This window comes from Hetaerina americana, unplaced genomic scaffold, assembly GCF_022747635.1.
Source record: "Hetaerina americana unplaced genomic scaffold, ioHetAmer1.1.p SCAF_10, whole genome shotgun sequence".
NCBI lineage: Eukaryota > Metazoa > Arthropoda > Insecta > Odonata > Calopterygidae > Hetaerina > Hetaerina americana.
The window spans coordinates 15,996,774-16,011,334 of record NW_027286070.1 but is presented as its reverse complement, the minus strand read 5'-3'; positions in this window follow the sequence as shown (position 1 = coordinate 16,011,334).

Genomic DNA, 14,561 nt, shown 5'->3' with positions numbered 1-14,561 from the left:
TAGTTTCCCTCAACTTACGCGGCCTGGACTATTCCGTCAATCTAACGGGCCGTGATGTACCTTGAACTACAATCCCTCAGCGGTGCGAGCCGTTAAATTTGCACGACATAACATTGTACTGCAGATACGGAACGCCAGTCAATGGCGGACTGACTAGGAGGGGAAAAAGTCCGAGGAATAGAACATAACCATTCTGACTGGTGAGCCCCCATCCTATTCGGATTGCTCTGCGTTTTAAAACCACTCCGGAGAATAAATTGTGAGGGCAGGATACAGACGGGTGGCGGTAGAATGTCACGTATATCGAGGGACCATCACAATTGCCGAGGCACGGCGGAAGGAAGGGCAGTATCTGAAGAGATTACGTCCCCAGCCGACCGTGAAAGGGACGGACGTCCTTTCAGTATCAGAATTCGAAGACACTGGTGGATATCCAAACTACGTCAGTGGGCTCAAAGGTAAGGAAGTGGCATATAAATTAGCTAACTGGCATGTAGGAGAATTCATTCGCTCAACTATTTAAGAAACTAACCCACAATAAAGAGCACAAAAGAATTAAACTATTCCACTGAGTAAAATTTACAAAAGAAAAAATAAGACATCAGCATCCAGTCTGGATAAAGCTAACGAAGGCATTTCATAAAATTAAATATTAACATAAAATCGATCAAAGATTTATCGACGATTCTATGCTAAATGTTTTTAACCAAACTCTTAAATTTCATCGTCTTACATTTCCGATACTTCCAACTAAATTGCTAGATTTTCAAACTTACTTAACCACCTCACTCAGGAAGATGAACTTGTGTGTATCAACAATTATAACAACAGTGCCCACCAATGTCTTTTCATAGAACGAGAAAACGAACAGTTAATGATTACAGCGCAAGTCGCAGTAATTTTCAACGAGAGTACTCAAAAAGTCAAAGCTATCGAGGTGATTAAAAAAGACGTTGTTTCACATCACAAACTTCTCGAATAAGTGAACATTTTATGATGTTTACTCACAGTATCGATTTCATATTACCCCGGTTCTCTCAAGCTTCCTATCTGCATTAGTACTAATGGATTCTACCAAGACTCATTAAAAGGTTTCCATTCCGCTTCCACTCAACGCCCTAAACTCCCTTCGTCCTTTAACTCATCGTTTTCTTCGTCGCCTGGCGTCCTTCGGAATCCTCTCAAGATGCCTCTGCGCGAACCATTAAATCTGTCCTCACCTCCTTATTCCTTGGAAATCTCCAATGGAGGAGAAAGCGCGAGAGCACTTCTCTCGCCCCCCAAACCCCCTCGAACCCTGCCACAACCCCGCCGTCCTCCTTCCCCAATACAGCGCCAACCCCCCGCCCCCGAGCAACATCCCAGAGGACCAGGGAAAAACCGCCCTCACTCTCTAAAAAAAACCTTCCTCCCGCAAAAAAAAACCATCCTGCCCTCCACCAAACCCTTCCCTTTCTCGATATCGGGATTTTCAAAATAACACCGCACCTACCCCGTGCCAAGGAACTAGTAATCCAAAATCCACCACCCTCTCCTCCACCCACCTCTACTCTCCGCACACCCCCATACTTCCGCGTCCGCCCCAAATTACCACCCTTCATGCTCCCATTCCCCCTCATGGAACCCCCGTACCACTCCCCTGCCTTTCCCCGCCGTCCCGTCTTCACTCCCGCCTCATTTAGCTCTGAAACTTTATGCATATAACCCTTTATCTTAGCTCATTGTCGTGGAAGGCCGATAACAACTGCATGGGAAGAGCGAGGCGGATGGGAGCAAGGATGGAATGTGGAGGCTGGGAGGGGGGTTATGGGTTGGGGAGGGGTGGTGACACACCCTCTCCCGCTCCCTTGCCGGAGACTTGAGGAGAGGCGACTTCTTGAGTCTTCGTCTCGTGCGTCCAACACCCTCCCCCAAACCCAAATTTTGCCTTTCCTATCATCCTCCCTCGCCCCAACCTCCCCCTTTCCGCCCACTTGAGTCCACCCAAATTCCATCTCCTCCAAACCGATCCGAAAACTCCTCCCCTCCCAAAATTATCCCCCACCTCGCTCTCTCTTTCTGGCCTCCTTGCCCGTCCCGCTCTCCCCTCACCCTTTCCCCGACCCTCTCACTCACACTCTACCACCTCTCCTTCCCCACCCGTCGCAGTCCTACCAATATTGATACCTTTTTTTTCGTCGGAAAGCCATCCATGGTTGGCGCGAGTTTTCCTTCCATTTAACATTGGGGGTCTCCCGGTGACTCCAATGACTTCCCAAAAGAGAGGCATTTACATTGTTGTGTGAAATTAGCAGTAAATATTTAATCAATTTAGTTTTTTTAAGCTTTTGGCTGAAAATAATTTAATTATTGGTTTGTTCTCTCTAACAGGGGTTCGTACGTTAGTGTTGCTCAGGACTACTGAAAAGTTAATGAATAGACAGAAATGTTTTTCTTTCAGACATGTAGCAAGAGTAAAGATTAATAAGATTATTCTAGCCACTGACCGAGTGTCGGTCAGTGGCTAGAATTACGCGTCTGGTATATAACCTACTCAACAGGTAATGCTTCTATTTTTGTTGATTTTATTGCAAACGTAATTCTACCCTCCTTCGAAGTAAAATTGGCGTAGCACACATCATAACACACTCACATGTTATAGATATATGCTCTAATTTACCTTTTTTATTTAGTATAACCAGATAACAACTGCCAGCGCAAATGAATGCATCGGAACACAACGTAAATTAATTTTTAAGGCATGACTGAGAACTCTCACATAATTTTTGCTCTGGAAGCTTAAAAATTAGTCTAGTTTTTGCTGAATATTTCAACTTACAGTATTAATTCTGAAGAATCTTTTAATGCCCACCCTTGAAATATAGTTTTCAATATTTTTTTTCTATCCAAAGGAGTGAGGCGCAAGTAGGAGACTTATCGTGAAAGAATGTACATTTGCGATGCAACGATCCAACTCTTTAATACCTAATTGTAAATTAAATTTTTCTCAATATGCATTTCAATCAACAACCTAAAAAAGAAACAAGAAACTAATTTATTCCACAGTTAATTTTCAAGTTGAGGAAGTATTTAGCATTAAACTTCTAATAGCATAAGAGATTTCTCAAGAAAAGTTCCAAAACTATCACTTCAATTATCCCCTTCCATTTTTGCCACTCAAAGACATATAGTATATATATGCCAATGAGCATGATGTGTCAGATAGCGTGCTTAATAAATATACAAAAACTTAAGAAACCTTATTCATATATAACTTGACGGACCAAATCGTAAAAAGTGAAAGGCAACACAGGCATAACAAGGTGAAATATTGAACTTTACTCCATTGTGCTGAATGAGTATTATTGACTTTCGAATTGAAAAACCTTAAATACTTAAATTCACGCAGATTAATCACGCTATCATTGATAAATGAAAGGATGAGAACATATTAGCCGAATATTGCCAGGTATACGCGTAGTCTGTGGTAGTTTAGGTCCGAACTAACACGAAAATGTGGACTTTCAACTGCAATTTCCCTATAATTGGATAAGAGTAGATGATGAAGCAGTAATTAAATTAAGTTAAAGTGTTTTCACAAATATATCTTGAAAAAATTATCAATTTCAAATTCTTTCTTTCTAAATGCATTTTATCATTAATGGACTTACTATCTACTACTAAAAATAATTTCTCCAGTTCAATAATAAAATCTTATTTGGAAAAACAAATCATAAATATTTTATAATGCTAAAAACATGATGAATATATATTACTAATTTTACACTATTTCGTATCACTGCAGTACCTTAAAATAAGCAAGGTCGATGAACATTTCAATTTTGTCCATTGATAATTACTATTAACAGAATATGCTCTTACGAATTCATTCATAGGAATCTACAATAATTACTAGTCAGAGAGACTGTGATATAAAAAGAAAATTAGGATAAAAACGGAGTGCATATTAGTAAAAATGGTGTAAAATTATAAACATTTAATATATTAGTCAAAAACCACCATTGCTGCTAAAATTACTTTTGAAAAACCTCTCTTTTACCCTGCCAAGTTGATAGTAAAGCATTCACAGATATGCTTCAATACAATATGAATTTTTTTATAAATTCTACGTGCTTTTAACGGGTTGAAGGGCTCTAAATATTATAATATGGAGTAGTGAACACGAATCATATGGGCCCCGGCCACAATAGAGAGCAGGTCGGCACGTAAGGAATTGACAGCGGAAGCAGTGCTATGCGTTGAACTTCATTCCCTTGCTCGGCTACATCAATGAACACCGCGATGAATAAACATTTTTCCTGCATTCGGCACGATCTCCTGAATTTCCCCACAAACATCACATCCACTGCCGCCCTGGCATCCCCATTCCACCCTCCCTTCCTCCGCTACTGCGTCCGACTTTCCCACCCGCACCCTGTAGCCGCCGCTTCATTTCCTAAAAGCCCCCCAACGCCACTCTCCCCCGTCCGCAAAACACCTTCCCGCGGCCCCCCCTCGCGCTCGCCCGCCGCCCCTCATCCTCCTCCTCCCCTCGTCTCTCCCCCGTCGGGACTCCATAACTCCCGATTCGACTCTCCTTTGCCCTCTCTCTCCCCAATGTATGTACTTCCGTCCCAAGGCCCTCCTACTGCCCACCTCCGCCCGTCAGGATGGCCCAGCAATCCCCCTCTCTTCCACCGCGCGGCCTCAAACGACGCCTGGGCGTGTGGTGTGTGTATGTAGCTCAGTCCCGTGCGCAAACCACCGCCCCAAAACTCCCCCAATGCATTCCACCTTCATCTCTCCTCTTCCGCCCGAAACCCAGCTTCCTTATGCCATCACGAGAGGCGTATTTTAAGTCCCGGCGTCCCTCCTTTTCCTTCCCCTGTGCGAAAGAGGCGGCTGCGGCGGTGGAAGAGGGTTGTAGGGGGCTGTAGTGCTTCTCCCACTACTTCATCCACTACGATACCCGTCCCTGCCCTCGATATCATTTATAACTTAGCGTTTCCTCCCCCAAACACTGAATTTCCCTCCATCCCCACCAATCCTCCTGCCTATCCCCTCTTTCACGGTCCGAAACATCCCTCTTCTAAAAATAAATAAAAGAACATGCCTGTGAGCCAATTTCGGGCAGCCAGCCGATTACCTATTTCCCATAACTCAAAAATAATAATAATTTCAAAGCGCATTCTACACTAAAATGGAGGTCTTCTAGTGATATCTCTTTTGGGCGCGACTACTCAGAGTTGGATACTCCAAATACCAAAGAGGTTATGTATTTTCTTCGAGCGTGGTTCAGGGACGAAATTTCATGCTTAGCTACCTCCTCTTAGTCATCCTTAGAAATAAGCAGAGTTATTTAATATCTTCAAGGACTGAATGGCTCATTTGAGTCAGCTTCCTCGTAGGTTTACTTTATCCCTTAGAGGATAAATAATGAGATATTCAATGTTTGCATAAACACGATTAGTACTGAACTTGAACCGTTTGAGATCCTGCTTCTTCATTCACTAGATCGCAGCTAACGCAAAAAATGAGGAGATCATGTATGCTGACGAGAGAGATTTATATTTCAATACTATGCAAAATATCAATGCTTATGAAATTGATAAGTAAAGACTCAGATTCTCCCAAACGCCACTTTAGGAGGCCCAGTGCCAAGTCAAGAGGAACTGAAACTTTCCTATCGTTATCAAAAACTCTTAAACTTAAGGACAATGTATCCAGAAAATTGCTTCACGTTTCTAGTGCGGAATTTTCCCGAATCTATAGCTTTATTTTTATATTTCGCACCTAATTCTCTTTTCCATTCTCTTTTATTCCTTCCTCCTTGAGCAATAATATTTAGCTTTTCCGGCTGGAGAGAAACATCGTTTTTTTCACTAATAAAGGTATTATTGCTGTAGTCGTTCCGAAATAAATAGTTTAGAGTATTCACCTTTTACACACTCACTGTAACCATTTAGTCACTTTCTCTGGTTGAAAAATGTGCATACTGACGTTTCGTTTATATTGCTCGGATGTTAGATCAAAAAATTTAGTCTCATTCTCGTAGGTCATCGCGTAATGCTTTACTGTAAAAGGCTCGCGCGGCTTTGCGCGTGCTCTTTTTTTGCTTTGGGTTGATACTCTAGGAGTTCCTCAGCTGAGTTCTTTACTAGATTTTCCTTATTACCTTTATAAATTTTTAAAATGAGATAAATTTTCTTTTTCTCCTTTGACTCCGCTTCACTTAACTTCACCCTTGTTTCCTTACTATGACATTTCAACTCGTGCATAATAAAATTCTCCACCCTGTCAAGTCTAATATTTAAAAACATTTTTCAAGTGTTTTCTCTATCAGCGCTGTAAATTCTAACATGAAACATCAGTTCGTGCTACGATATCTTCATGAGTGCATTGCATTTTCCGCTTTTGAATAGATACGCTTTATGTATTTCCTTAAAGATTTTCCTAAATCTAGTTTCCATTTCTACAAAAATAGCTTTATGTTCACTAATCCCCTGCCATGGTCACTTCCGTAATAATTACTCTGGCATATTTGCTGAAAATATGCCTATTATTAATGATATTACCTCGTGTGAAAGATTTTAGTCCTTGACTTTAGCCCTTCTGGCTATGCGTGCCATGAAACGCACTGTTCCTTTCATGTATGATGTTGTATGAATTCTAATCCACTGTCCTTTCCTCTTGTGTGTTGAGAGAGACCATTGAGATAACACCAATAACTTTCTATACCATGGTATTCGCATTGACAGGGGTAGGTACTGAGTTGGGAGCTAAATGTAACGTAAACTCCTCCACTATGTCTGGTGAGTCTTTCTTTTCTGCAAATGACACCCGGCAAAAAATAACCATCTTCCATATTGTCTGGGAACAATTTTATTTTTTTCGAGACGATATTAATTTTATACTCTCAAATATGTGTTTTATGCTTCGGAAAATTAATATTATAATATTTATTATGATATAATGTTAAATATAATACAAAATGTTCGTATTGAAAGTTTGAAACGAGACAATAAATAGCTTAAGTTTGATAACGAAAGGCTAGGAAAGTTATCCCACGTGCATCCCAAAAACCGACGCCATGATCTTGCCTGCAGATGAAACGATCTTCGCCTTCTTTAGAGGCAGTTCTCCCTTTTGAACTCATTGTTTTGATTATTCTTTTGTCTCGGGTGTGAAGTGATGGGCCCATGTTTCATCCATTGCTATGAAACGGCGTAAAAATTCTGCTTTGTTGCTGTAAAACTTTGGGTTTTATGGTGATTGCGATTGAAATGCGAATTATTGTACAGTATGGATAAACATCACTGTAAATAGTTTCCATGTAGGCTTCCGCGGAGATTATTGATGTAGGAAGTGGTTCTTTCGGGTTTTCTTCCGCGTGTATCCATTTTTCGGACGATATTTCGCCAACGTTCCAGTTGGCTTCCTCAGGTCCACTGAAGTGCCGATGCAGGTTTTGGTCCAATATATATACCCTCCGTTTGGCGCCTATTTTTAGGAGGTGTGCTCTGATTCGTTGAAATCCTTGAGGACACGTTTCCACGCGCTGGCGAGGGGGTAGCCGTCCTCGCGGTTGAAATTTCTGGGCGTTTTTGCAATTTCAATTGCCTCTCTGATGAACATCAGAGAGGCAATTGAAATTGCAAAAACGCCCAGAAATTTCAACCGCGAGGACGGCTACCCCCTCGCCAGCGCGTGGAAACGTGTCCTCAAGGATTTCAACGAATCAGAGCACACCTCCTAAAAATAGGCGCCAAACGGAGGGTATATATATTGGACCAAAACCTGCATCGGCACTTCAGTGGACCTGAGGAAGCCAACTGGAACGTTGGCGAAATATCGTCCGAAAAATGGATACACGCGGAAGAAAACCCGAAAGAACCACTTCCTACATCACTGTAAATAATCATCTACAAATATTTAAACACTGACACCAATTGAAATTTCTCCTAGGACATACCAGAAATCCGTTAATCTTTTGCTTTGTTTGAGATTACATCAGCAGAAAATAATGGGTACAACAATATCGTACCGGTAAGAAATGAAATATTGCCTTGCATAGTTTTAAGTCTGTGATAATAGTTTTCTGATTGGTTGATGACCTAAACCTTCCTGCCTCACAGCTTCATGGAAGCTGAAAGGAAATACACAAATAAAAATTCATGAGATCTGTTGACTGCGGAACTGTTTCATGCTATTTTCTTTACCCCATATTTCATATTTAATGTTGGATATTATTTTTAGAAATAGTTTTTTCAGGGCTTGAGTCAAATGGCGTATATCGACCATCTCTTAGTTTAACCTCAGCTGATGCATAAAAAATGACAGAATATTTAAAACAAATTGAGTGTAACATTCGCAAAGAAAAAAAATATTTAAACAATTATTCGATTCAAATTAAAATTGTAGTATCGAATCCCACTCTAGGGCTTTTTTCCGTGAAAATCAAGATAAACGTACACGCTGGCGAATAAATGTTATTGAATGATGGGATTTTAGAAATAATAATGAAATACGTTGCAAATTTCAACAATCTAAAAATCTTATTTTGACAGAGGAACTTTCATGGAGGAAAACTATCCTGGGAATATTCTGACATGCTATCTCTGCATAAAACGGAAGTATGTCGGATTAATTACCATTACTTCAACAACCTCAAACTCCGGTAGATTGTCACGGACATCTCCATGTGGAGTGTACACAAAGTGACCACTAAACAACACAAATACATTCAAATAATCCACTGAATTCTATGTTTGCTATTATTTGCGTTAACACTCGGTTAAATTGATTGCGTGAGTCCAAAATTACAATTTCCAATAATATTCATCTTCGAAACATTCATAAGAACTCAAGTCAATATCACCCTAGAAAAGAAAAAGTCAGGCAAATTTTTAAATGCCAACGTGAAATCGGAGGTGCCCTTGATTTCACTTCAAATATCGAGGAATTAACTCAAACCTATCATCACTTTTTGTCAAGACAATATTATTTGACCGCTGATTTTATTACGAAGCCGTATTTTTCACTTAATTTAATCCTGAATAACCCGTCTTACTCCCGAAATTCTTGATTCAAACTACCATTTATTTTTTATCTTGAGTTTACTTGTATATTTAATTTTAAACCCTGCGTGATTTAAAAATAAACTGAAGTTATAGCAATATAGATTGTTTCAAATGATTTCAATGAATTGAATACATTTTTGAAATTACCGATAAGTATTTTCTTAACAATAGCTTTCGTGCAAAATAATTAGAGGTTACACACCCAGATCTTGTCAAAGGGAAAAATTCTCACATCGAGAGAGATACTATTATCAAAGCTAACCAAGGCTGAATTTTCTTCATATCGTTTCATGAATACAAATTATACGGTACAAACCCGAATTATCCCACAAAAGGTTGCATTTATTACCTACATTGTTTATTAATTATCTTTCAGACCATCACGGCCTAAAGAAAGGATTTCATCACCGCTTTTGAGAAAAAAATTAATTAAAAAACTTTTAGCAATGCACATTACAATGAGCATGGTTTGTGGTACAACCTCCTTCACTATCATGAATGTGAGGTGAAATTTCTAGTCCTCATTATTTATTGGATAAATACTTTTTTTAGTTCAAAATAAATTCCTTTTTGTTGACATGTGTTTCAATAATTAGTTGCGACACTTAGGAAAATTTAGCGAAAAATCATGAATTACTCTTACATGTACATTTAGGTTTCCTACTACTAAATCATCTTCTTATTGGTAAATTATGCTAGCTCTTCATACACTTCATTATTAAAAATTATAAATAACACACTTATACTCATTATGCAGTGTCAAAAGCCTAGTCGAGAAATTATTAAAATTGATTTGACTATTTATATTCGGACCAGTAGTTTTGGTGTACGACAACTGCATTCGGAAAGCGAATTTTATTGGCCTCACAAAGAATTATTAAAACAAAGTAAGAGAACTGAGATTTTAATCAACTATAGTTTTTATCAATTACTATTTTCTCCAGGTTAGATTTTTTTAGCAAGATTGAGAATCAATTTAATTAATTCCAAGATAAGTGTAACTATTATAAATTTTATATTTTTACCTACACACATGATTTAAACGAGTAAAATGCGTTTAGTTCGTGTTTTTTAACGGTCAGTCAATCAACCAGAAGGTGACAGAGAAATAAGTAGAAAAAGATTTAAAAAAACATGTTTGACCATTTTTAGTAATGCGAGATGTATACTAAAAGAATAATTGTATATTAAGTAATAATTACTTGTTTTCAGTATTGAACTTTACTACTAGGAAAAGGGAATCCATTAGCAGAAATGACTTCGGCTCTTGATTCATTTTTGGTGGAATAAAGGCTGAATTTAAATATAAAAATAAGGCCTCAGATATGGGTACCCGGCCCTGGCCGAGTTCCAAAGGTAGCAAAATCACCACAAAAATGGAATGCAAAAATTTTTCTCCAAACCCCACCTTCCACACAAAATATTTACGAGCGTGTGATGAAACAGCGCTACAATTGGAGGAAACCCAAATAAAAATACTAAGGCTTGCGTGTATGAATATGGGAATTAAAGTGAATCAAAAAGAAATAACTTATTTAATCATTTAAAATACTATATCCTTTCGTCATGATGAGTGAAATATCTCAAGCACATATAGAGATAGAAGTATAATGGTATAATAGCACAGACCTTTGAAATGGTTATCCGGGAATAGCATTGCGCGCCATAAAAATAAAGAACGTAAAAGTAATAAATGTAATTAGTAATTATCTCGGTTAAAGGTTTAAACTGAGGAATCATAGGCATTGAGACTTTTTCGTCGTTTAAGAATAACCGGGCCTTATAGCTGGGAAAGCAACTACATTTATTCTGAGGGACTCAACGGGTGCGATAGGTAGGGATCATTACGAAAATAATTAATGAATAGAGTTCGTTTCGCAACAATTACCTTATTTAAAAAAAATCCGGATATTCTCGAGAAAAAAATTCTAATTCAAAAGAATGAAGAGTTTCTAAAACAAATTTTTATCATAAATTATAGACTATATTTCACGATGTCACGTAGTCACAAGTATTCTGGAATACGTTCATAATGGCTTCACTTTTTGTATTGGCACGAATCTATCAATATTCATTGGTTATCATCAGTTGTATGTCATTTAAGGAACTAATTAACTAGGAACATTTAATGATTGTTTCAAGAATGCGTTCTAACTAATCTATTGCTTACATTAATATAATAAAGCACCAAAATACATTTATTAACCTTGAACAGGTTTGAAAAAGAATCCTTACCTAATTTATTCTTGCCTGAAAGATAATAAATGTCAGGAACTACCCATAAAATTCTGTTGATAGGTTTTCATATTAGAAAACTCTAGTAAAAATAAATAATAAATATTCTTCAGCGTATTTATTTTGCGGATTTTGTGTATATTTCTCATTAATAAGAGTAATAACACCAAGGATAAGCGAGTGTGGAAGGTATACAGATAAAGTTTTGGAGCCCAAATTGAAAAATGAAAATTTCCTCCGCAAGTTCATGAAAATTGGTTTCCATGTCTGAAGCAAGTAAAAGATTATTTTAACCAGATAAAATACTTTGTTCTCCTTAAAAATTTATAGAAATATCCACGATAAGGGGATCCTTACCATAATTATATTATTATCTTGTATTGCAATCGCCATATTCCCGCCGATATTACAGCCTCGAAATAAGGAATGATTTCGGCGGAATTTCGCTGGGGCGATCGAAATAGGAAAAAAAAGGAAACACTTAGGGCCAAAATGGGAGCCAGTGGCGACCGCGGGAAGTAGAGAGTAGGGGCAAACGGAATCATTCGTTGCATCGGCAAAATTCACCGCCCGCATAAATATACCATTTTGGAAATCGCATTAGCTGCTTTTAGGTCCGGTGTCACATCGAACATTTGGTCAATTATAATGAGGAAATGAGAAAGGTCGGGTTTAAAAGAATTATGAACATACCCAAATCACTCAAATAATGCTATGGACGAGACAATTTTACGAATCCATATTTTTTATCCCTCAATTTAACACGGTTAAGAGAGTGTTTTTTTTCTGATCCCTTTTCACTGATGAAAACGTGCAGGTCCACAAATCAAAATATCCGCCGCAATTCAGTTTGCACCCCCAACGCTAATAATTAAGTACCTTCCATGCATCACACGCAGGCTTTGCCCTGAAAATTTGAAATCGTGTTCCTTAATGAGGGAGAGCCAAATACTTTTGTTCGATTCTCACAGCGGCTGACAGACAGGGTAAAATATCAACAGCGTCAACGCCAATTAGAGGCATTTATTTAATCATGAATAATTTTTTATTTTTTGGAGACATGACGCTGGAAAAAATATTAAAACAGTTGAAATTTGTGTCTATTGTAAATGAAGATGGGAAACTTGGGCATTTTTACATTATACAAGGCATGGTGGTAAATAGGCTATGATATTTGAGTATGGTAGCGATAGCCTGAAAATTTGGCCGTAACCAAGAGAGAAAAAATTAGGCAGCACGACATCCTTTTTGGACCTCTTTCTCCTCAAATCAATGTACAAATATCAGTAAATACCTTAAATATACTATTTTTTTGATAAGCAAATTGGAAGAAGCTAAAATACAATGCGAAACATTTTTAAAGAGTGTTTCATCTGGATATAAAGCTGATGCCTAATATCAAATGAATATAATTTCTGCGCTGACAGTGGTTTCGCTCATTCTCTCGGAGTAATCACCGACGAACTTCGACAGTTCCATGTTTCCTTCGAGGAAGGGACAATACACCACATTCTGACGTTTCACTTTAGCCCGGACAGAAGCCCTCTGGCGCCGTAAATATTGGAACTAGAGTCCTATTTGCTCAAGATCCCGACTTGAATGAGGACGCACATCCAAAAGACGCCGCTGCGCAGACAGCGGGATCCAGTCGAAAATGCCGAGGATTGCCTGTCTTCGAGGAGGGTGTATGTTCATTGAAAATAAAAAGATGTCCACCACCCGGGAATGGGAGGGAAAGAAGTCATCTCAGGCTCTCACGAACGCAGGGCCGAAATAGGAGCACTTCCCGTCCTTCGTCCCATAAACTATTTGCCTTGTACGCCTTACGTTGCCGGCCGCGCCACGGCACAAGTTTCCCCGGCGAAGAGAGACCGCACTCCCCGGAGCAGAAGGGGTTCCGTCGCTCCCCATCTTCCTCCTTTCATCTCCCCCAAGTCCCGGCGGCCTCTTGGGGAGAAATCTATCCATCGGATGGCCGACGGAGTTGGACTAGCTCTCTCGCTCTCTCTCTGTCCTCCTCCTTTATCTCCGACTCCCTCTCTAGAGGGAAGCGAGAAAGGATTTTGCTGGAAGTGTGACGGGAGAGAAGATGGTGGCTTCCAGTGAAGGGGTAGAGTGGAGAAAAGGGAGGTTGGATGGCATAGGTTTTGACGGCGTAGTGGGAATTTCCTTTCCTTCGCTCCTCTCTTCAACGACCGCCCCGGGAGTTTTTAAAAACCGCTTAAAAGCAGTCTTTAGTCGACCGCTCCTTCGTGAGAAGAGTGCACCGAAGAACTTTCAAAGTCACTCCGTGCGATTCCCAGGTCTCCATCCAGGGCCAAGTCTCTCTCATCCTTCCCCCACATCGCTCCCCTCCCTCCACTTTCCTCCTCCTCCCACGCCCCTCTCAATTCACGCCCGGCCTCCGTCTTCCCGTGACCCCCAGGGGGACTCTTTTAGCGCGACCCCTCTTTCACCGCTATATCTCCACCCTCCCATCTCAAAGTAGACATTCAGATACCGCTAGCAAGTCGACAGACTTCCCCGAATCGAGATAGAGAGAGGGACAATAGCATTTCTCCGCTTTCCAACTAAATCCATGGTTAGAACTTCTCACCGCGGCCGGTTCGCAAAAGTCCGCGGTAAAGGCGATTCGCAAGGACTCATCCATTCACGACCGTGGCTCAAGGAAAAAAGTCTTTTATTTTCTTCGATGAAATCACCCGGAGGGAATATTCTGACGAATTCATGCCAATGTAGGGTTGAAGTAATCCGAAAGAACCGCTGCTACGATTTACGAAACTTGGACCTAAAAATCATTATCTTACTAATAGAAATGAAGACCGAATGTGTACCACAACAGTTATCAACCAGGGTAATCCATTACGTATTACCGCTATTCTGCCTTTCTTCCCACAGCACTTTAGCCATCAAGTACAGAGAAGAAACAACGTACGTACGTACGGGTACAAACGATTCCTTCTGGCCAACGGAATCGATTACATTACTGTACAACAAATCTTCTTTACCATGAGAGTGAAAAATAAATTCAGTTGAAATATTAAACTGTTACAAGGGATCTAAATATGTTGAAGAATAGGAGTTCGAGTCATATAGATGGCCAAAATGCACTCAGAGATACTGGATTAGGTATACTTACAGTATTAAAGTGTACCTTGAAAACCTTGGGTAACCTTGAAAATAAATCATTCGAAAAATAACAGTTAATTTTCACCAATACTTCAGGGAATTTTCTCTTCCTAGCAATCCCTTTCCATTTGGAGTCTG